Source organism: Lampetra planeri, chromosome 24, assembly GCF_965212315.1.
Source record: "Lampetra planeri chromosome 24, kcLamPlan1.2.h2, whole genome shotgun sequence".
NCBI classification, from domain to species: domain Eukaryota; kingdom Metazoa; phylum Chordata; class Hyperoartia; order Petromyzontiformes; family Petromyzontidae; genus Lampetra; species Lampetra planeri.
This window is the reverse complement of record NC_136130.1, coordinates 1,782,058-1,805,674: the sequence shown is the minus strand read 5'-3', so window position 1 is coordinate 1,805,674 and position 23,617 is coordinate 1,782,058. Positions and strand designations below refer to the sequence as shown.

At 39.8% G+C, this 23,617-nt stretch overlaps 18 non-coding genes across 18 annotated transcripts; all 18 read right to left on the bottom strand.

Annotated features, from left to right (window-relative positions):
- Positions 1-1,458: 1,458 nt before the first annotated feature.
- TRNAL-CAG (transfer RNA leucine (anticodon CAG)) lies at positions 1,459-1,541 on the bottom strand. Its single transcript has one exon. It is a non-coding gene; the product is annotated as a tRNA-Leu (tRNA).
- Positions 1,542-3,237: 1,696 nt separating this feature from the next.
- Positions 3,238-3,320, bottom strand: TRNAL-CAG (transfer RNA leucine (anticodon CAG)). Its single transcript has one exon. It is a non-coding gene; the product is annotated as a tRNA-Leu (tRNA).
- A 1,698-nt stretch (positions 3,321-5,018) lies between these two features.
- TRNAL-CAG (transfer RNA leucine (anticodon CAG)) lies at positions 5,019-5,101 on the bottom strand. The gene has a single exon. It is a non-coding gene; the product is annotated as a tRNA-Leu (tRNA).
- Positions 5,102-5,910: 809 nt separating this feature from the next.
- On the bottom strand, positions 5,911-5,993 carry TRNAL-CAG (transfer RNA leucine (anticodon CAG)). The gene has a single exon. It is a non-coding gene; the product is annotated as a tRNA-Leu (tRNA).
- A 2,590-nt stretch (positions 5,994-8,583) lies between these two features.
- TRNAL-CAG (transfer RNA leucine (anticodon CAG)) lies at positions 8,584-8,666 on the bottom strand. Its single transcript has one exon. It is a non-coding gene; the product is annotated as a tRNA-Leu (tRNA).
- Positions 8,667-9,475: 809 nt separating this feature from the next.
- On the bottom strand, positions 9,476-9,558 carry TRNAL-CAG (transfer RNA leucine (anticodon CAG)). Its single transcript has one exon. It is a non-coding gene; the product is annotated as a tRNA-Leu (tRNA).
- An 809-nt stretch (positions 9,559-10,367) lies between these two features.
- TRNAL-CAG (transfer RNA leucine (anticodon CAG)) lies at positions 10,368-10,450 on the bottom strand. Its single transcript has one exon. It is a non-coding gene; the product is annotated as a tRNA-Leu (tRNA).
- Positions 10,451-11,259: 809 nt separating this feature from the next.
- Positions 11,260-11,342, bottom strand: TRNAL-CAG (transfer RNA leucine (anticodon CAG)). Its single transcript has one exon. It is a non-coding gene; the product is annotated as a tRNA-Leu (tRNA).
- Positions 11,343-12,149: 807 nt separating this feature from the next.
- TRNAL-CAG (transfer RNA leucine (anticodon CAG)) lies at positions 12,150-12,232 on the bottom strand. Its single transcript has one exon. It is a non-coding gene; the product is annotated as a tRNA-Leu (tRNA).
- An 809-nt stretch (positions 12,233-13,041) lies between these two features.
- Positions 13,042-13,124, bottom strand: TRNAL-CAG (transfer RNA leucine (anticodon CAG)). Its single transcript has one exon. It is a non-coding gene; the product is annotated as a tRNA-Leu (tRNA).
- Positions 13,125-13,933: 809 nt separating this feature from the next.
- On the bottom strand, positions 13,934-14,016 carry TRNAL-CAG (transfer RNA leucine (anticodon CAG)). Its single transcript has one exon. It is a non-coding gene; the product is annotated as a tRNA-Leu (tRNA).
- An 808-nt stretch (positions 14,017-14,824) lies between these two features.
- On the bottom strand, positions 14,825-14,907 carry TRNAL-CAG (transfer RNA leucine (anticodon CAG)). Its single transcript has one exon. It is a non-coding gene; the product is annotated as a tRNA-Leu (tRNA).
- An 809-nt stretch (positions 14,908-15,716) lies between these two features.
- TRNAL-CAG (transfer RNA leucine (anticodon CAG)) lies at positions 15,717-15,799 on the bottom strand. The gene has a single exon. It is a non-coding gene; the product is annotated as a tRNA-Leu (tRNA).
- Positions 15,800-16,607: 808 nt separating this feature from the next.
- On the bottom strand, positions 16,608-16,690 carry TRNAL-CAG (transfer RNA leucine (anticodon CAG)). The gene has a single exon. It is a non-coding gene; the product is annotated as a tRNA-Leu (tRNA).
- An 808-nt stretch (positions 16,691-17,498) lies between these two features.
- TRNAL-CAG (transfer RNA leucine (anticodon CAG)) lies at positions 17,499-17,581 on the bottom strand. Its single transcript has one exon. It is a non-coding gene; the product is annotated as a tRNA-Leu (tRNA).
- Positions 17,582-18,390: 809 nt separating this feature from the next.
- TRNAL-CAG (transfer RNA leucine (anticodon CAG)) lies at positions 18,391-18,473 on the bottom strand. Its single transcript has one exon. It is a non-coding gene; the product is annotated as a tRNA-Leu (tRNA).
- Positions 18,474-19,282: 809 nt separating this feature from the next.
- Positions 19,283-19,365, bottom strand: TRNAL-CAG (transfer RNA leucine (anticodon CAG)). Its single transcript has one exon. It is a non-coding gene; the product is annotated as a tRNA-Leu (tRNA).
- Positions 19,366-20,174: 809 nt separating this feature from the next.
- TRNAL-CAG (transfer RNA leucine (anticodon CAG)) lies at positions 20,175-20,257 on the bottom strand. The gene has a single exon. It is a non-coding gene; the product is annotated as a tRNA-Leu (tRNA).
- Positions 20,258-23,617: the final 3,360 nt, after the last annotated feature.

Sequence of the window (23,617 nt, the reverse complement as noted above, 5' to 3'; positions counted from 1 at the left end):
AACCAAGATGCATTTGATCAAGGAAATCCAGTGATTCTTACGCATGTTTAATTGAGGATATTGCTGAATCTTATCGCCAAATTGAATCGAAATTATACTGCTGGTGTCATGCATGGTATGAAGCGTACATTTGGACTTCGTGCAGCGCTGGTCTATGCCCTTTGTGAGACAATGGTTGACGGAAAAAGATATCACAGAACTGAATCACGTAACATCATCAAGTTATTCATATCCACACCAGGGGGGCCGCACAATCTGACCTGCCCTACAACAGGAAGACAATTGGTTGTATAACAGTCATAGCAGTATTATTAATTTTCATTTTACATGTTTTTATGCCGACCCCTTGCATACCAACGTGATTTTTTGCATTGTTTCCCTCCATACAAAATATGTAATGCTCTCAATCACTCTTTGTGTGTGACTTTTGTTTTTCTCATATTTATATCCACCAAACTTTCTTTCCTTGTTCCATTATCGAATATTTCTCAATTCTATTGCGATAGCTAAGTTTAATTGAAATCACAAAACATAAAATTGTTGTTAATTCACAAAAGAGCATCATGCTGTCAGAAGTGTGATTCGAACCCACGCCTCGATGGGAGACTGCGACCTGAACGCAGCGCCTTAGACCACTCGGCCATCCTGACTGTGGCATGGTGTCACTAGAGGCTAAATTTAATCCATTCTCAGCAATCGATCCACGTGGTTCATGTGAAATAAACATTCCAATTATTTATCTAAGCAAGAACACTTCCTCATCACAAGTGATTCAAGCGAAACAATACCCACCATTTTTGGACAACCTAGTTGTCATTTAGACGGATGCATGATCCTAGAAGGAGGGAATTCCAATATTTACTCAGAAACATCCGTGAAGAATATTCATAACCAAGATGCATTTGGTCAAGGAAATCCAGTGATTCTTACTCATGTTTAATTGAGGGTATTGCTGAATCGTATCGCCAAATTGAATCGAAATTATACTGCTGGTGTCATGCATGGTATGAAGCGTACATTTGGACTTCGTGCAGCGCTGGTCTATGCCCTTTGTGAGACAATGGTTGACGGAAAATGATATCACAGAACTGATTCACGTAACATCATCAAGTTATTCATATCCACACCAGGGGGGCCGCACTATCTGACCTGCCCGACAACAGGAAGACAATTGGTTGTATAACAGTCATAGCAGTATTATTACTTTTCATTTTACATGTTTTTATGCCGACCCCTTGCATACCAACGTGATTTTTTGCATTGTATTTCCCTCCATACAAAATATGTAATGCTCTCAATCACTCTTTGTGTGTGACTTTTGTTTTTCTCATATTTATATCCACCAAACTTTCCTGCCTTGTTCCATTATCGAATATTTCTCAATTCTATTGCGATAGCTAAGCTTCATTGAAATCACAAAACAGAAAATTGTTGTTAATTCACAAAAGAGCATCATGCTGTCAGAAGTGGGATTCGAACCCACACCTCCAGGGGAGACTGCGACCTGAACGCAGTGCTTTAGACCGCTCGGCCATCCTGACTGTGGCATGGTGTCACTAGAGGCTAAATTTAATCCATTCTCAGCAATCGATCCACGTGGTTCATGTGAAATAAACATTCCAATCATTTATCTAAGCAAGAACACTTCCTCATCACAAGTGATTCAAGCGAAATACCCACCATTTTTGGACAACCTAGTTGTCATTTAGACGGATGCATGATCCTAGAAGGAGGGAATTCCAATATTTACTCAGAAACATCCGTGAAGAATATTCATAACCAAGATGCATTTGATCAAGGAAATCCAGTGATTCTTACTCATGTTTAATTGAGGGTATTGCTGAATCGTATCGCCAAATTGAATCGAAATTATACTGCTGGTGTCATGCATGGTATGAAGCGTACATTTGGACTTCGTGCAGCGCTGGTCTATGCCCTTGGTGAGACAATGGTTCACGGAAAAAGATATCACAGAACTGATTCACGTAACATCATCAAGTTATTCATATCCACACCAGGGGGGCCGCACTATCTGACCTGCCCGACAACAGGAAGACAATTGGTTGTATAACAGTCATAGCAGTATTATTACTTTTCATTTTACATGTTTTTATGCCGACCCCTTGCATACCAACGTGATTTTTTGCATTGTATTTCCCTCCATACAAAATATGTAATGCTCTCAATCACTCTTTGTGTGTGACTTTTGTTTTTCTCATATTTATATCCACCAAACTTTCTTTCCTTGTTCCATTATCGAATATTTCTCAATTCTATTGCGATAGCTAAGTTTAATTGAAATCACAAAACATAAAATTGTTGTTAATTCACAAAAGAGCATCATGCTGTCAGAAGTGTGATTCGAACCCACGCCTCGATGGGAGACTGCGACCTGAACGCAGCGCCTTAGACCACTCGGCCATCCTGATTGTGGCATGGTGTCACTAGAGGCTAATTTTAATCCATTCTCAGCAATCGATCCACGTGGTTCATGTGAAATAAACATTCCAATTATTTATCTAAGCAAGAACACTTCCTCATCACAAGTTATTCAAGCGAAACAATACCCACCATTTTTGGACAACCTAGTTGTCATTTAGACGGATGCATGATCCTAGAAGGAGGGAATTCAAATATTTACTCAGAAACATCCGTGAAGAATATTCATAACCAAGATGCATTTGGTCAAGGAAATCCAGTGATTCTTACTCATGTTTAATTGAGGGTATTGCTGAATCGTATCGCCAAATTGAATCGAAATTATACTGCTGGTGTCATGCATGGTATGAAGCGTACATTTGGACTTCGTGCAGCGCTGGTCTATGCCCTTTGTGAGACAATGGTTGACGGAAAAAGATATCACAGAACTGATTCACGTAACATCATCAAGTTATTCATATCCACACCAGGGGGGCCGCACTATCTGACCTGCCCGACAACAGGAAGACAATTGGTTGTATAACAGTCATAGCAGTATTATTACTTTTCATTTTACATGTTTTTATGCCGACCCCTTGCATACCAACGTGATTTTTTGCATTGTATTTCCCTCCATACAAAATATGTAATGCTCTCAATCACTCTTTGTGTGTGACTTTTGTTTTTCTCATATTTATATCCACCAAACTTTCCTGCCTTGTTCCATTATCGAATATTTCTCAATTCTATTGCGAAAGCTAAGTTTCATTGAAATCACAAAACAGAAAATTGTTGTTAATTCACAAAAGAGCATCATGCTGTCAGAAGTGGGATTCGAACCCAGGCCTCCAGGGGAGACTGCGACCTGAACGCAGCGCCTTAGACCGCTCGGCCATCCTGACTGTGGCATGGTGTCACTAGAGGCTAATTTTAATCCATTCTCAGCAATCGATCCACGTGGTTCATGTGAAATAAACATTCCAATTATTTATCTAAGCAAGAACACTTCCTCATCACAAGTGATTCAAGCGAAACAATACCCACCATTTTTGGACAACCTAGTTGTCATTTAGACGGATGCATGATCCTAGAAGGAGGGAATTCCAATATTTACTCAGAAACATCCGTGAAGAATATTCATAACCAAGATGCATTTGATCAAGGAAATCCAGTGATTCTTACTCATGTTTAATTGAGGGTATTGCTGAATCGTATCGCCAAATTGAATCGAAATTATACTGCTGGTGTCATGCATGGTATGAAGCGTACATTTGGACTTCGTGCAGCGCTGGTCTATGCCCTTTGTGAGACAATGGTTGACGGAAAAAGATATCACAGAACTGAATCACGTAACATCATCAAGTTATTCATATCCACACCAGGGGGGCCGCACAATCTGACCTGCCCTACAACAGGAAGACAATTGGTTGTATAACAGTCATAGCATTATTATTAATTTTCATTTTACATGTTTTTATGCCGACCCCTTGCATACCAACGTGATTTTTTGCATTGTGTTTCCCTCCATACAAAATATGTAATGCTCTCAATCACTCTTTGTGTGTGACTTTTGTTTTTCTCATATTTATATCCACCAAACTTTCCTGCCTTGTTCCATTATCGAATATTTCTCAATTCTATTGCGATAGCTAAGTTTCATTGTAATCACAAAACAGAAAATTGTTGTTAATTCACAAAAGAGCATCATGCTGTCAGAAGTGGGATTCGAACCCACGCGTCCAGGGGAGACTGAGACCTGAAGGCAGCGCCTTAGACCGCTCGGCCATCCTGACTGTGGCATGGTGTCACTAGAGGCAAATTTTAATCCATTCTCAGCAATCGATCACCGTGGTTCATGTGAAATAAACATTCCAATTATTTATCTAAGCAAGAACACTTCCTCATCACAAGTGATTCAAGCGAAACAATACCCACCATTTTTGGACAACCAAGTTGTCATTTAGACGGATGCATGATCCTAGAAGGAGGGAATTCCAATATTTACTCAGAAACATCCGTGAAGAATATTCATAACCAAGATGCATTTGATCAAGGAAATCCAGTGATTCTTACTCATGTTTAATTGAGGGTATTGCTGAATCTTATCGCCAAATTTAATCGAAATTATACTGCTGGTGTCATGCATGGTATGAAGCGTACATTTGGACTTCGTGCAGCGCTGGTCTATGCCCTGTGTGAGACAATGGTTCACGGAAAAATATATCACAGAACTGAATCACGTAACATCATCAAGTTATTCATATCCACACCAGGGGGGCCGCACAATCTGACCTGCCCTACAACAGGAAGACAATTGGTTGTATAACAGTCATAGCAGTATTATTAATTTTCATTTTACATGTTTTTATGCCGACCCCTTGCATACCAACGTGATTTTTGCATTGTGTTTCCCTCCATACAAAATATGTAATGCTCTCAATCACTCTTTGTGTGTGACTTTTGTTTTTCTCATATTTATATCCACCAAACTTTCCTGCCTTGTTCCATTATCGAATATTTCTCAATTCTATTGCGATAGCTAAGTTTCATTGAAATCACAAAACAGAAAATTGTTGTTAATTCACAAAAGAGCATCATGCTGTCAGAAGTGGGATTCGAACCCACGCCTCCAGGGGAGACTGCGACCTGAACGCAGCGCCTTAGACCGCACGGCCATCCTGACTGTGGCATGGTGTCACTAGAGGCAAATTTTAATCCATTCTCAGCAATCGATCCACGTGGTTCATGTGAAATAAACATTCCAATTATTTATCTAAGCAAGAACACTTCCTCATCACAAGTGATTCAAGCGAAACAATACCCACCATTTTTGGACAACATAGTTGTCATTTAGACGGATGCATGATCCTAGAAGGAGGGAATTCCAATATTTACTCAGAAACATCCGTGAAGAATATTCATAACCAAGATGCATTTGATCAAGGAAATCCAGTGATTCTTACTCATGTTTAATTGAGGGTATTGCTGAATCTTATCGCCAAATTTAATCGAAATTATACTGCTGGTGTCATGCATGGTATGAAGCGTACATTTGGACTTCGTGCAGCGCTGGTCTATGCCCTGTGTGAGACAATGGTTCACGGAAAAATATATCACAGAACTGATTCACGTAACATCATCAAGTTACTTCATATCCACACCAGGGGGGCCGCACTATCCGACCTGCCCTACAATAGGAAGACAATTGGTTGTATAACAGTCATAGCAGTATTATTAATTTTCATTTTACATGTTTTTATGCCGACCCCTTGCATACCAACGTGATTTTTTGCATTGTGTTTCCCTCCATACAAAATATGTAATGCTCTCAATCACTCTTTGTGTGTGACTTTTGATTTTCTCATATTTATATTCACCAAACTTTCCTGCCTTGTTCCATTATCGAATATTTCTCAATTCTATTGCGATAGCTAAGCTTCATTGAAATCACAAAACAGAAAATTGTTGTTAATTCACAAAAGAGCATCATGCTGTCAGAAGTGGGATTCGAACCCACGCCTCCAGGGGAGACTGCGACCTGAACGCAGCGCCTTAGACCGCTCGGCCATCCTGACTGTGGCATGGTGTCACTAGAGGCTAATTTTAATCCATTCTCAGCAATCGATCCACGTGGTTCATGTGAAATAAACATTCCAATTATTTATCTAAGCAAGAACACTTCCTCATCACAAGTGATTCAAGCGAAACAATACCCACCATTTTTGGACAACCTAGTTGTCATTTAGACGGATGCATGATCCTAGAAGGAGGGAATTCCAATATTTACTCAGAAACATCCGTGAAGAATATTCATAACCAAGATGCATTTGGTCAAGGAAATCCAGTGATTCTTACTCATGTTTAATTGAGGATATTGCTGAATCTTATCGCCAAATTGAATGGAAATTATACTGCTGGTTTCATGCATGGTATGAAGCGTACATTTGGACGTCGTGCAGCGCTGGTCTATGCCCTTTGTGAGACAATGGTTCACGGAAAAATATATCACAGAACTGATTCACGTAATATCATCAAGTTACTTCATATCCACACCAGGGGGGCCGCACTATCCGACTTGCCCTACAACAGGAAGACAATTGGCTGTATAACAGTCATAGCAGTATTATTAATTTTCATTTTACATGTTTTTATGCCGACCCCTTGCATACCAACGTGATTTTTTGCATTGTGTTTCCCTCCATACAAAATATGTAATGCTCTCAATCACTCTTTGTGTGTGACTTTTGATTTTCTCATATTTATATTCACCAAACTTTCCTGCCTTGTTCCATTATCGAATATTTCTCAATTCTATTGCGATAGCTAAGCTTCATTGAAATCACAAAACAGAAAATTGTTGTTAATTCACAAAAGAGCATCATGCTGTCAGAAGTGTGATTCGAACCCACGCCTCGATGGGAGACTGCGACCTGAACGCAGCGCCTTAGACCACTCGGCCATCCTGACTGTGGCATGGTGTCACTAGAGGCTAATTTTAATCCATTCTCAGCAATCGATCCACGTGGTTCATGTGAAATAAACATTCCAATTATTTATCTAAGCAAGAACACTTCCTCATCACAAGTGATTCAAGCGAAACAATACCCACCATTTTTGGACAACCTAGTTGTCATTTAGACGGATGCATGATCCTAGAAGGAGGGAATTCCAATATTTACTCAGAAACATCCGTGAAGAATATTCATAACCAAGATGCATTTGATCAAGGAAATCCAGTGATTCTTACTCATGTTTAATTGAGGGTATTGCTGAATCTTATCGCCAAATTTAATCGAAATTATACTGCTGGTGTCATGCATGGTATGAAGCGTACATTTGGACTTCGTGCAGCGCTGGTCTATGCCCTGTGTGAGACAATGGTTCACGGAAAAATATATCACAGAACTGAATCACGTAACATCATCAAGTTATTCATATCCACACCAGGGGGGCCGCACAATCTGACCTGCCCTACAACAGGAAGACAATTGGTTGTATAACAGTCATAGCAGTATTATTAATTTTCATTTTACATGTTTTTATGCCGACCCCTTGCATACCAACGTGATTTTTTGCATTGTGTTTCCCTCCATACAAAATATGTAATGCTCTCAATCACTCTTTGTGTGTGACTTTTGATTTTCTCATATTTATATTCACCAAACTTTCCTGCCTTGTTCCATTATCGAATATTTCTCAATTCTATTGCGATAGCTAAGCTTCATTGAAATCACAAAACAGAAAATTGTTGTTAATTCACAAAAGAGCATCATGCTGTCAGAAGTGTGATTCGAACCCACGCCTCGATGGGAGACTGCGACCTGAACGCAGCGCCTTAGACCACTCGGCCATCCTGACTGTGGCATGGTGTCACTAGAGGCTAATTTTAATCCATTCTCAGCAATCGATCCACGTGGTTCATGTGAAATAAACATTCCAATTATTTATCTAAGCAAGAACACTTCCTCATCACAAGTGATTCAAGCGAAACAATACCCACCATTTTTGGACAACCTAGTTGTCATTTAGACGGATGCATGATCCTAGAAGGAGGGAATTCCAATATTTACTCAGAAACATCCGTGAAGAATATTCATAACCAAGATGCATTTGATCAAGGAAATCCAGTGATTCTTACTCATGTTTAATTGAGGGTATTGCTGAATCTTATCGCCAAATTTAATCGAAATTATACTGCTGGTGTCATGCATGGTATGAAGCGTACATTTGGACTTCGTGCAGCGCTGGTCTATGCCCTGTGTGAGACAATGGTTCACGGAAAAATATATCACAGAACTGAATCACGTAACATCATCAAGTTATTCATATCCACACCAGGGGGGCCGCACAATCTGACCTGCCCTACAACAGGAAGACAATTGGTTGTATAACAGTCATAGCAGTATTATTAATTTTCATTTTACATGTTTTTATGCCGACCCCTTGCATACCAACGTAATTTTTGCATTGTGTTTCCCTCCATACAAAATATGTAATGCTCTCAATCACTCTTTGTGTGTGACTTTTGTTTTTCTCATATTTATATCCACCAAACTTTCCTGCCTTGTTCCATTATCGAATATTTCTCAATTCTATTGCGATAGCTAAGTTTCATTGAAATCACAAAACAGAAAATTGTTGTTAATTCACAAAAGAGCATCATGCTGTCAGAAGTGGGATTCGAACCCACGCCTCCAGGGGAGACTGCGACCTGAACGCAGCGCCTTAGACCGCACGGCCATCCTGACTGTGGCATGGTGTCACTAGATGCAAATTTTAATCCATTCTCAGCAATCGATCCACGTGGTTCATGTGAAATAAACATTCCAATTATTTATCTAAGCAAGAACACTTCCTCATCACAAGTGATTCAAGCGAAACAATACCCACCATTTTTGGACAACATAGTTGTCATTTAGACGGATGCATGATCCTAGAAGGAGGGAATTCCAATATTTACTCAGAAACATCCGTGAAGAATATTCATAACCAAGATGCATTTGATCAAGGAAATCCAGTGATTCTTACTCATGTTTAATTGAGGGTATTGCTGAATCTTATCGCCAAATTTAATCGAAATTATACTGCTGGTGTCATGCATGGTATGAAGCGTACATTTGGACTTCGTGCAGCGCTGGTCTATGCCCTGTGTGAGACAATGGTTCACGGAAAAATATATCACAGAACTGATTCACGTAACATCATCAAGTTACTTCATATCCACACCAGGGGGGCCGCACTATCCGACCTGCCCTACAATAGGAAGACAATTGGTTGTATAACAGTCATAGCAGTATTATTAATTTTCATTTTACATGTTTTTATGCCGACCCCTTGCATACCAACGTGATTTTTTGCATTGTGTTTCCCTCCATACAAAATATGTAATGCTCTCAATCACTCTTTGTGTGTGACTTTTGATTTTCTCATATTTATATTCACCAAACTTTCCTGCCTTGTTCCATTATCGAATATTTCTCAATTCTATTGCGATAGCTAAGCTTCATTGAAATCACAAAACAGAAAATTGTTGTTAATTCACAAAAGAGCATCATGCTGTCAGAAGTGGGATTCGAACCCACGCCTCCAGGGGAGACTGCGACCTGAACGCAGCGCCTTAGACCGCTCGGCCATCCTGACTGTGGCATGGTGTCACTAGAGGCTAATTTTAATCCATTCTCAGCAATCGATCCACGTGGTTCATGTGAAATAAACATTCCAATTATTTATCTAAGCAAGAACACTTCCTCATCACAAGTGATTCAAGCGAAACAATACCCACCATTTTTGGACAACCTAGTTGTCATTTAGACGGATGCATGATCCTAGAAGGAGGGAATTCCAATATTTACTCAGAAACATCCGTGAAGAATATTCATAACCAAGATGCATTTGGTCAAGGAAATCCAGTGATTCTTACTCATGTTTAATTGAGGATATTGCTGAATCTTATCGCCAAATTGAATGGAAATTATACTGCTGGTTTCATGCATGGTATGAAGCGTACATTTGGACGTCGTGCAGCGCTGGTCTATGCCCTTTGTGAGACAATGGTTCACGGAAAAATATATCACAGAACTGATTCACGTAATATCATCAAGTTACTTCATATCCACACCAGGGGGGCCGCACTATCCGACTTGCCCTACAACAGGAAGACAATTGGCTGTATAACAGTCATAGCAGTATTATTAATTTTCATTTTACATGTTTTTATGCCGACCCCTTGCATACCAACGTGATTTTTTGCATTGTGTTTCCCTCCATACAAAATATGTAATGCTCTCAATCACTCTTTGTGTGTGACTTTTGATTTTCTCATATTTATATTCACCAAACTTTCCTGCCTTGTTCCATTATCGAATATTTCTCAATTCTATTGCGATAGCTAAGCTTCATTGAAATCACAAAACAGAAAATTGTTGTTAATTCACAAAAGAGCATCATGCTGTCAGAAGTGGGATTCGAACCCACGCCTCCAGGGGAGACTGCGACCTGAACGCAGCGCCTTAGACCGCTCGGCCATCCTGACTGTGGCATGGTGTCACTAGAGGCAAATTTTAATCCATTCTCAGCAATCGATCCACGTGGTTCATGTGAAATAAACATTCCAATTATTTATCTAAGCAAGAACACTTCCTCATCACAAGTGATTCAAGCGAAACAATACCCACCATTTTTGGACAACATAGTTGTCATTTAGACGGATGCATGATCCTAGAAGGAGGGAATTCCAATATTTACTCAGAAACATCCGTGAAGAATATTCATAACCAAGATGCATTTGATCAAGGAAATCCAGTGATTCTTACTCATGTTTAATTGAGGGTATTGCTGAATCTTATCGCCAAATTTAATCGAAATTATACTGCTGGTGTCATGCATGGTATGAAGCGTACATTTGGACTTCGTGCAGCGCTGGTCTATGCCCTGTGTGAGACAATGGTTCACGGAAAAATATATCACAGAACTGATTCACGTAACATCATCAAGTTACTTCATATCCACACCAGGGGGGCCGCACTATCCGACCTGCCCTACAATAGGAAGACAATTGGTTGTATAACAGTCATAGCAGTATTATTAATTTTCATTTTACATGTTTTTATGCCGACCCCTTGCATACCAACGTGATTTTTTGCATTGTGTTTCCCTCCATACAAAATATGTAATGCTCTCAATCACTCTTTGTGTGTGACTTTTGATTTTCTCATATTTATATTCACCAAACTTTCCTGCCTTGTTCCATTATCGAATATTTCTCAATTCTATTGCGATAGCTAAGCTTCATTGAAATCACAAAACAGAAAATTGTTGTTAATTCACAAAAGAGCATCATGCTGTCAGAAGTGGGATTCGAACCCACGCCTCCAGGGGAGACTGTGACCTGAACGCAGCGCCTTAGACCGCTCGGCCATCCTGACTGTGGCATGGTGTCACTAGAGGCTAATTTTAATCCATTCTCAGCAATCGATCCACGTGGTTCATGTGAAATAAACATTCCAATTATTTATCTAAGCAAGAACACTTCCTCATCACAAGTGATTCAAGCGAAACAATACCCACCATTTTTGGACAACCTAGTTGTCATTTAGACGGATGCATGATCCTAGAAGGAGGGAATTCCAATATTTTCTCACAAACATCCGTGAAGAATATTCATAACCAAGATGCATTTGGTCAAGGAAATCCAGTGATTCTTACTCATGTTTAATTGAGGATATTGCTGAATCTTATCGCCAAATTGAATGGAAATTATACTGCTGGTTTCATGCATGGTATGAAGCGTACATTTGGACGTCGTGCAGCGCTGGTCTATGCCCTTTGTGAGACAATGGTTCACGGAAAAATATATCACAGAACTGATTCACGTAATATCATCAAGTTATTCATATCCACACCAGGGGGGCCGCACAATCTGACCTGCCCTACAACAGGAAGACAATTGGTTGTATAACAGTCATAGCAGTATTATTAATTTTCATTTTACATGTTTTTATGCCGACCCCTTGCATACCAACGTGATTTTTGCATTGTGTTTCCCTCCATACAAAATATGTAATGCTCTCAATCACTCTTTGTGTGTGACTTTTGTTTTTCTCATATTTATATCCACCAAACTTTCCTGCCTTGTTCCATTATCGAATATTTCTCAATTCTATTGCGATAGCTAAGTTTCATTGAAATCACAAAACAGAAAATTGTTGTTAATTCACAAAAGAGCATCATGCTGTCAGAAGTGGGATTCGAACCCACGCCTCCAGGGGAGACTGCGACCTGAACGCAGCGCCTTAGACCGCACGGCCATCCTGACTGTGGCATGGTGTCACTAGAGGCAAATTTTAATCCATTCTCAGCAATCGATCCACGTGGTTCATGTGAAATAAACATTCCAATTATTTATCTAAGCAAGAACACTTCCTCATCACAAGTGATTCAAGCGAAACAATACCCACCATTTTTGGACAACATAGTTGTCATTTAGACGGATGCATGATCCTAGAAGGAGGGAATTCCAATATTTACTCAGAAACATCCGTGAAGAATATTCATAACCAAGATGCATTTGATCAAGGAAATCCAGTGATTCTTACTCATGTTTAATTGAGGGTATTGCTAAATCTTATCGCCAAATTTAATCGAAATTATACTGCTGGTGTCATGCATGGTATGAAGCGTACATTTGGACTTCGTGCAGCGCTGGTCTATGCCCTGTGTGAGACAATGGTTCACGGAAAAATATATCACAGAACTGATTCACGTAACATCATCAAGTTACTTCATATCCACACCAGGGGGGCCGCACTATCCGACCTGCCCTACAATAGGAAGACAATTGGTTGTATAACAGTCATAGCAGTATTATTAATTTTCATTTTACATGTTTTTATGCCGACCCCTTGCATACCAACGTGATTTTTTGCATTGTGTTTCCCTCCATACAAAATATGCAATGCTCTCAATCACTCTTTGTGTGTGACTTTTGATTTTCTCATATTTATATTCACCAAACTTTCCTGCCTTGTTCCATTATCGAATATTTCTCAATTCTATTGCGATAGCTAAGCTTCATTGAAATCACAAAACAGAAAATTGTTGTTAATTCACAAAAGAGCATCATGCTGTCAGAAGTGGGATTCGAACCCACGCCTCCAGGGGAGACTGCGACCTGAACGCAGCGCCTTAGAGCGCTCGGCCATCCTGACTGTGGCATGGTGTCACTAGAGGCTAATTTTAATCCATTCTCAGCAATCGATCCACGTGGTTCATGTGAAATAAACATTCCAATTATTTATCTAAGCAAGAACACTTCCTCATCACAAGTGATTCAAGCGAAACAATACCCACCATTTTTGGACAACCTAGTTGTCATTTAGACGGATGCATGATCCTAGAAGGAGGGAATTCCAATATTTACTCAGAAACATCCGTGAAGAATATTCATAACCAAGATGCATTTGGTCAAGGAAATCCAGTGATTCTTACTCATGTTTAATTGAGGATATTGCTGAATCTTATCGCCAAATTGAATGGAAATTATACTGCTGGTTTCATGCATGGTATGAAGCGTACATTTGGACGTCGTGCAGCGCTGGTCTATGCCCTTTGTGAGACAATGGTTCACGGAAAAATATATCACAGAACTGATTCACGTAATATCATCAAGTTACTTCATATCCACACCAGGGGGGCCGCACTATCCGACTTGCCCTACAACAGGAAGACAATTGGCTGTATAACAGTCATAGCAGTATTATTAATTTTCATTTTACATGTTTTTATGCCGACCCCTTGCATACCAACGTGATTTTTTGCATTGTGTTTCCCTCCATACAAAATATGTAATGCTCTCAATCACTCTTTGTGTGTGACTTTTGATTTTCTCATATTTATATTCACCAAACTTTCCTGCTTTGTTCCATTATCGAATATTTCTCAATTCTATTGCGATAGCTAAGCTTCATTGAAATCACAAAACAGAAAATTGTTGTTAATTCACAAAAGAGCATCATGCTGTCAGAAGTGGGATTCGAACCCACGCCTCCAGGGGAGACTGCGACCTGAACGCAGCGCCTTAGACCGCTCGGCCATCCTGACTGTGGCATGGTGTCACTAGAGGCAAATTTTAATCCATTCTCAGCAATCGATCCACGTGGTTCATGTGAAATAAACATTCCAATTATTTATCTAAGCAAGAACACTTCCTCATCACAAGTGATTCAAGCGAAACAATACCCACCATTTTTGGACAACCTAGTTGTCATTTAGACGGATGCATGATCCTAGAAGGAGGGAATTCCAATATTTACTCAGAAACATCCGTGAAGAATATTCATAACCAAGATGCATTTGATCAAGGAAATCCAGTGATTCTTACTCATGTTTAATTGAGGGTATTGCTGAATCGTATCGCCAAATTGAATAGAAATTATACTGCTGGTGTCATGCATGATATGAAGCGTACATTTGGACTTCGTGCAGCGCTGGTCTATGCCCTTTGTGAGACAATGGTTGACGGAAAAAGATATCACAGAACTGATTCACGTAACATCATCAAGTTATTCATATCCACACCAGGGGGGCCGCACTATCTGACCTGCCCTACAACAGGAAGACAATTTGTTGTATAACAGTCATAGCAGTATTATTAATTTTCATTTTACATGTTTTTATGCCGACCCCTTGCATACCAACGTGATTTTTTGCATTGTGTTTCCCTCCATACAAAATATGTAATGCTCTCAATCACTCTTTGTGTGTGACTTTTGTTTTTCTCATATTTATAATCACCAAACTTTCCTGCCTTGTTCCATTATCGAATATTTCTCAATTCTATTGCGATAGCTAAGCTTCATTGAAATCACAAAACAGAAAATTGTTGTTAATTCACAAAAGAGCATCATGCTGTCGGAAGTGGGATTCGAACCCACGCCTCCAGGGGAGACTGCGACCTGAACGCAGCGCCTTAGACCGCTCGGCCATCCTGACTGTGGCATGGTGTCACTAGAGGCTAATTTTAATCCATTCTCAGCAATCGATCCACGTGGTTCATGTGAAATAAACATTCCAATTATTTATCTAAGCAAGAACACTTCCTCATCACAAGTGATTCAAGCGAAACAATACCCACCATTTTTGGACAACCTAGTTGTCATTTAGACGGATGCATGATCCTAGAAGGAGGGAATTCCAATATTTACTCAGAAACATCCGTGAAGAATATTCATAACCAAGATGCATTTGGTCAAGGAAATCCAGTGATTCTTACTCATGTTTAATTGAGGATATTGCTGAATCTTATCGCCAAATTGAATGGAAATTATACTGCTGGTTTCATGCATGGTATGAAGCGTACATTTGGACGTCGTGCAGCGCTGGTCTATGCCCTTTGTGAGACAATGGTTCACGGAAAAAGATATCACAGAACTGATTCACGTAATATCATCAAGTTACTTCATATCCACACCAGGGGGGCCGCACTATCCGACTTGCCCTACAACAGGAAGACAATTGGCTGTATAACAGTCATAGCAGTATTATTAATTTTCATTTTACATGTTTTTATGCCGACCCCTTGCATACCAACGTGATTTTTTGCATTGTGTTTCCCTCCATACAAAATATGTAATGCTCTCAATCACTCTTTGTGTGTGACTTTTGATTTTCTCATATTTATATTCACCAAACTTTCCTGCCTTGTTCCATTATCGAATATTTCTCAATTCTATTGCGATAGCTAAGCTTCATTGAAATCACAAAACAGAAAATTGTTGTTAATTCACAAATGAGCATCATGCTGTCAGAAGTGGGATTCGAACCCACGCCTCCAGGGGAGACTGCGACCTGAACGCAGCGCCTTAGACCGCTCGGCCATCCTGACTGTGGCATGGTGTCACTAGAGGCTAATTTTAATCCATTCTCAGCAATCGATCCACGTGGTTCATGTGAAATAAACATTCCAATTATTTATCTAAGCAAGAACACTTCCTCATCACAAGTGATTCAAGCGAAACAATACCCACCATTTTTGGACAACCTAGTTGTCATTTAGACGGATGCATGATCCTAGAAGGAGGGAATTCCAATATTTACTCAGAAACATCCGTGAAGAATATTCATAACCAAGATGCATTTGATCAAGGAAATCCAGTGATTCTTACTCATGTTTAATTGAGGGTATTGCTGAATCGTATCGCCAAATTGAATAGAAATTATACTGCTGGTGTCATGCATGATATGAAGCGTACATTTGGACTTCGTGCAGCGCTGGTCTATGCCCTTTGTGAGACAATGGTTGACGGAAAAAGATATCACAGAACTGATTCACGTAACATCATCAAGTTATTCATATCCACACCAGGGGGGCCGCACTATCTGACCTGCCCTACAACAGGAAGACAATTTGTTGTATAACAGTCATAGCAGTATTATTAATTTTCATTTTACATGTTTTTATGCCGACCCCTTGCATACCAACGTGATTTTTTGCATTGTGTTTCCCTCCATGCAAAATATGTAATGCTCTCAATCACTCTTTGTGTGTGACTTTTGTTTTTCTCATATTTATAATCACCAAACTTTCCTGCCTTGTTCCATTATCGAATATTTCTCAATTCTATTGCGATAGCTAAGCTTCATTGAAATCACAAAACAGAAAATTGTTGTTAATTCACAAAAGAGCATCATGCTGTCAGAAGTGGGATTCGAACCCACGCCTCCAGGGGAGACTGCGACCTGAACGCAGCGCCTTAGACCGCTCGGCCATCCTGACTGTGGCATGGTGTCACTAGAGGCTAATTTTAATCCATTCTCAGCAATCGATCCACGTGGTTCATGTGAAATAAACATTCCAATTATTTATCTAAGCAAGAACACTTCCTCATCACAAGTGATTCAAGCGAAACAATACCCACCATTTTTGGACAACCTAGTTGTCATTTAGACGGATGCATGATCCTAGAAGGAGGGAATTCCAATATTTACTCAGAAACATCCGTGAAGAATATTCATAACCAAGATGCATTTGATCAAGGAAATCCAGTGATTCTTACTCATGTTTAATTGAGGGTATTGCTGAATCGTATCGCCAAATTGAATAGAAATTATACTGCTGGTGTCATGCATGATATGAAGCGTACATTTGGACTTCGTGCAGCGCTGGTCTATGCCCTTTGTGAGACAATGGTTGACGGAAAAAGATATCACAGAACTGATTCACGTAACATCATCAAGTTATTCATATCCACACCAGGGGGGCCGCACTATCTGACCTGCCCTACAACAGGAAGACAATTTGTTGTATAACAGTCATAGCAGTATTATTAATTTTCATTTTACATGTTTTTATGCCGACCCCTTGCATACCAACGTGATTTTTTGCATTGTGTTTCCCTCCATGCAAAATATGTAATGCTCTCAATCACTCTTTGTGTGTGACTTTTGTTTTTCTCATATTTATAATCACCAAACTTTCCTGCCTTGTTCCATTATCGAATATTTCTCAATTCTATTGCGATAGCTAAGCTTCATTGAAATCACAAAACAGAAAATTGTTGTTAATTCACAAAAGAGCATCATGCTGTCAGAAGTGGGATTCGAACCCACGCCTCCAGGGGAGACTGCGACCTGAACGCAGCGCCTTAGACCGCTCGGCCATCCTGACTGTTGCATGGTGTCACTAGAGGCTAATTTTAATCCATTCTCAGCAATCGATCCACGTGGTTCATGTGAAATAAACATTCCAATTATTTTTCTAAGCAAGAACACTTCCTCATCACAAGTGATTCAAGCGAAACAATACCCACCATTTTTGGACAACCTAGTTGTCATTTAGACGGATGCATGATCCTAGAAGGAGGGAATTCCAATATTTACTCAGAAACATCCGTGAAGAATATTCATAACCAAGATGCATTTGGTCAAGGAAATCCAGTGATTCTTACTCATGTTTAATTGAGGATATTGCTGAATCTTATCGCCAAATTGAATGGAAATTATACTGCTGGTTTCATGCATGGTATGAAGCGTACATTTGGACGTCGTGCAGCGCTGGTCTATGCCCTTTGTGAGACAATGGTTCACGGAAAAAGATATCACAGAACTGATTCACGTAATATCATCAAGTTACTTCATATCCACACCAGGGGGGCCGCACTATCCGACTTGCCCTACAACAGGAAGACAATTGGCTGTATAACAGTCATAGCAGTATTATTAATTTTCATTTTACATGTTTTTATGCCGACCCCTTGCATACCAACGTGATTTTTTGCATTGTGTTTCCCTCCATACAAAATATGTAATGCTCTCAATCACTCTTTGTGTGTGACTTTTGTTTTTCTCATATTTATATTCACCAAACTTTCCTGCCTTGTTCCATTATCGAATATTTCTCAATTCTATTGCGATAGCTAAGCTTCATAGAAATCACAAAACAGAAAATTGTTGTTTATTCACAAAAGAGCATCATGCTGTCAGAAGTGGGATTCGAACCCACGCCTCCAGGGGAGACTGCGACCTGAACGCAGCGCCTTAGACCGCTCGGCCATCCTGACTGTGGCATGGTGTCACTAGAGGCTAGTTTTAATCCATTCTCAGCAATCGATCCACGTGGTTCATGTGAAATAAACATTCCAATTATTTATCTAAGCAAGAACACTTCCTCATCACAAGTGATTCAAGCGAAACAATATCCACCATTTTTGGACAACCTAGTTGTCATTTAGACGGATGCATGATCCCAGAAGGAGGGAATTCCAATATTTACTCAGAAACATCCGTGAAGAATATTCATAACCAAGATGCATTTGATCAAGGAAATCCAGTGATTCTTACTCATGTTTAATTGAGGGTATTGCTGAATCTTATCGCCAAATTTAATCGAAATTATACTGCTGGTGTCATGCATGGTATGAAGCGTACATTTGGACTTCGTGCAGCGCTGGTCTATGCCCTGTGTGAGACAATGGTTCACGGAAAAATATATCACAGAACTGATTCACGTAACATCATCAAGTTACTTCATATCCACACCAGGGGGGCCGCACTATCCGACCTGCCCTACAACAGGAAGACAATTGGTTGTATAACAGTCATAGCAGTATTATTAATTTTCATTTTACGTGTTTTTATGCCGACCCCTTGCATACCAACGTGATTTTTTGCATTGTGTTTCCCTCCATACAAAATATGTAATGCTCTCAATCACTCTTTGTGTGTGACTTTTGTTTTTCTCATATTTATATCCACAAAACTTTCCTGCCTTGTTCCATTATCGAATATTTCTCAATTCTATTGCGATAGCTAAGTTTCATTGAAATCACAAAACAGAAAATTGTTGTTAATTCACAAAAGAGCATCATGCTGTCAGAAGTGGGATTCGAACCCACGCCTCCAGGGGAGACTGCGACCTGAACGCAGCGCCTTAGACCGCTCGGCCATCCTGACTGTGGCATGGTGTCACTAGAGGCAAATTTTAATCCATTCTCAGCAATCGATCCACGTGGTTCATGTGAAATAAACATTCCAATTATTTATCTAAGCAAGAACACTTCCTCATCACAAGTGATTCAAGCGAAACAATACCCACCATTTTTGGACAACCTAGTTGTCATTTAGACGGATGCATGATCCTAGAAGGAGGGAATTCCAATATTTACTCAGAAACATCCGTGAAGAATATTCATAACCAAGATGCATTTGATCAAGGAAATCCAGTGATTCTTACTCATGTTTAATTGAGGGTATTGCTGAATCGTATCGCCAAATTGAATAGAAATTATACTGCTGGTGTCATGCATGATATGAAGCGTACATTTGGACTTCGTGCAGCGCTGGTCTATGCCCTTTGTGAGACAATGGTTGACGGAAAAAGATATCACAGAACTGATTCACGTAACATCATCAAGTTATTCATATCCACACCAGGGGGGCCGCACTATCTGACCTGCCCTACAACAGGAAGACAATTTGTTGTATAACAGTCATAGCAGTATTATTAATTTTCATTTTTACATGTTTTTATGCCGACCCCTTGCATACCAACGTGATTTTTTGCATTGTGTTTCCCTCCATACAAAATATGTAATGCTCTCAATCACTCTTTGTGTGTGACTTTTGTTTTTCTCATATTTATAATCACCAAACTTTCCTGCCTTGTTCCATTATCGAATATTTCTCAATTCTATTGCGATAGCTAAGCTTCATTGAAATCACAAAACAGAAAATTGTTGTTAATTCACAAAAGAGCATCATGCTGTCAGAAGTGGGATTCGAACCCACGCCTACAGGGGAGACTGCGACCTGAACGCAGCGCCTTAGACCACTCGGCCATCCTGACTGTGGCATGGTGTCACTAGAGGCTAATTTTAATCCATTCTCAGCAATCGATCCACGTGGTTCATGTGAAATAAACATTCCAATTATTTATCTAAGCAAGAACACTTCCTCATCACAAGTGATTCAAGCGAAACAATACCCACCATTTTTGGACAACCAAGTTGTCATTTAGACGGATGCATGATCCTAGAAGGAGGGAATTCCAATATTTACTCAGAAACATCCGTGAAGAATATTCATCACCAAGATGCATTTGATCAAGGAAATCCAGTGATTCTTACTCATGTTTAATTGAGGATATTGCTGAATCTTATCGCCAAATTTAATCGAAATTATACTGCTGGTGTCATGCATGGTATGAAGCGTAGATTTGGACGACGTGCAGCGCTGGTCTATGCCCTTTGTGAGACAATGGTTCACGGAAAAAGATATCACAGAACTGATTCACGTAATATCATCAAGTTACTTCATATCCACACCAGGGGGGCCGCACTATCCGACTTGCCCTACAACAGGAAGACAATTGGTTGTATAACAGTCATAGCAGTATTATTAATTTTCATTTTACATGTTTTTATGCCGACCCCTTGCATACCAACGTGATTTTTGCATTGTGTTTCCCTCCATACAAAATATGTAATGCTCTCAATGACTCTTTGTTTGTGACTTTTGATTTTCTCATATTTATATTCACCAAACTTTCCTGCCTTGTTCCATTATCGAATATTTCTCAATTCTATTGCGATTGCTAAGCTTCATTGAAATCACAAAAAAGAAAATTGTTGTTAATTCACAAAAGAGCATCATGCTGTCAGAAGTGGGATTCGAACCCACACCTCCAGGGGAGACTGCGACCTGAACGCAGCGCTTTAGATCGCTCGGCCATCCTGACTGTGGCATGGTGCCACTAGAGGCTAATTTTAATCCATTCTCAGCAATCGATCCACGTGGTTCATGTGAAATAAACATTCCAATTATTTATCTAAGCAAGAACACTTCCTCATCACAAGTGATTCAAGCGAAACAATACCCACCATTTTTGGACAACCTAGTTGTCATTTAGACGGATGCATGATCCTAGAAGGAGGGAATTCCAATATTTACTCAGAAACATCCGTGAAGAATATTCATAACCAAGATGCATTTGATCAAGGAAATCCAGTGATTCTTACTCATGTTTAATTGAGGGTATTGCTGAATCGTATCGCCAAATTGAATCGAAATTATACTGCTGGTGTCATGCATGGTATGAAGCGTACATTTGGACTTCGTGCAGCGCTGGTCTATGCCCTTGGTGAGACAATGGTTCACGGAAAAAGATATCACAGAACTGATTCACGTAACATCATCAAGTTATTCATATCCACACCAGGGGGGCCGCACTATCTGACCTGCCCGACAACAGGAAGACAATTGGTTGTATAACAGTCATAGCAGTATTATTACTTTTCATTTTACATGTTTTTATGCCGACCCCTTGCATACCAACGTGATTTTTTGCATTGTGTTTCCCTCCATACAAAATATGTAATGCTCTCAATCACTCTTTGTGTGTGACTTTTGTTTTTCTCATATTTATATCCACCAAACTTTCCTGCCTTGTTCCATTATCGAATATTTCTCAATTTTATTGCGATAGCTAAGTTTCATTGAAATCACAAAACAGAAAATGTTGTTAATTCACAAAAGAGCATCATGCTGTCAGAAGTGGGATTCGAACCCACGCCTCCAGGGGTGACTGCTACCTGAACGCAGCGCCGTAGACCTCTCGGTCATCCTGACTGTGGCATGGTGTCTCTAGAGGCTAATTTTAATCCATTCTCAGCAATCGATCCACGTGGTTCATGTGAAATAAACATTCCAATTATTTATCTAAGCAAGAACACTTCCTCATCACAAGTGATTCAAGCGAAACAATACCCACCATTTTTGGACAACCAAGTTGTCATTTAGACGGATGCATGATCCTAGAAGGAGGGAATTCCAATATTTACTCAGAAACATCCGTGAAGAATATTCATCACCAAGATGCATTTGATCAAGGAAATCCAGTGATTCTTACTCATGTTTAATTGAGGATATTGCTGAATCTTATCGCCAAATTTAATCGAAATTATACTGCTGGTGTCATGCATGGTATGAAGCGTAGATTTGGACGACGTGCAGCGCTGGTCTATGCCCTTTGTGAGACAATGGTTCACGGAAAAAGATATCACAGAACTGATTCACGTAATATCATCAAGTTACTTCATATCCACACCAGGGGGGCCGCACTATCCGACTTGCCCTACAACAGGAAGACAATTGGTTGTATAACAGTCATAGCAGTATTATTAATTTCCATTTTACATGTTTTTATGCCGACCCCTTGCATACCAACGTGATTTTTGCATTGTGTTTCCCTCCATACAAAATATGTAATGCTCTCAATGACTCTTTGTTTGTGACTTTTGATTTTCTCATATTTATATTCACCAAACTTTCCTGCCTTGTTCCATTATCGAATATTTCTCAATTCTATTGCGATTGCTAAGCTTCATTGAAATCACAAAAAAGAAAATTGTTGTTAATTCACAAAAGAGCATCATGCTGTCAGAAGTGGGATTCGAACCCACACCTCCAGGGGAGACTGCGACCTGAACGCAGCGCTTTAGATCGCTCGGCCATCCTGACTGTGGCATGGTGTCACTAGAGGCTAAATTTAATCCATTCTCAGCAATCGATCCACGTGGTTCATGTGAAATAAACATTCCAATTATTTATCTAAGCAAGAACACTTCCTCATCACAAGTGATTCAAGCGAAACAATACCCACCATTTTTGGACAACCTAGTTGTCATTTAGACGGATGCATGATCCTAGAAGGAGGGAATTCCAATATTTACTCAGAAACATCCGTGAAGAATATTCATAACCAAGATGCATTTGATCAAGGAAATCCAGTGATTCTTACTCATGTTTAATTGAGGGTATTGCTGAATCGTATCGCCAAATTGAATCGAAATTATACTGCTGGTGTCATGCATGGTATGAAGCGTACATTTGGACTTCGTGCAGCGCTGGTCTATGCCCTTGGTGAGACAATGGTTCACGGAAAAAGATATCACAGAACTGATTCACGTAACATCATCAAGTTATTCATATCCACACCAGGGGGGCCGCACTATCTGACCTGCCCGACAACAGGAAGACAATTGGTTGTATAACAGTCATAGCAGTATTATTACTTTTCATTTTACATGTTTTTATGCCGACCCCTTGCATACCAACGTGATTTTTTGCATTGTGTTTCCCTCCATACAAAATATGTAATGCTCTCAATCACTCTTTGTGTGTGACTTTTGTTTTTCTCATATTTATA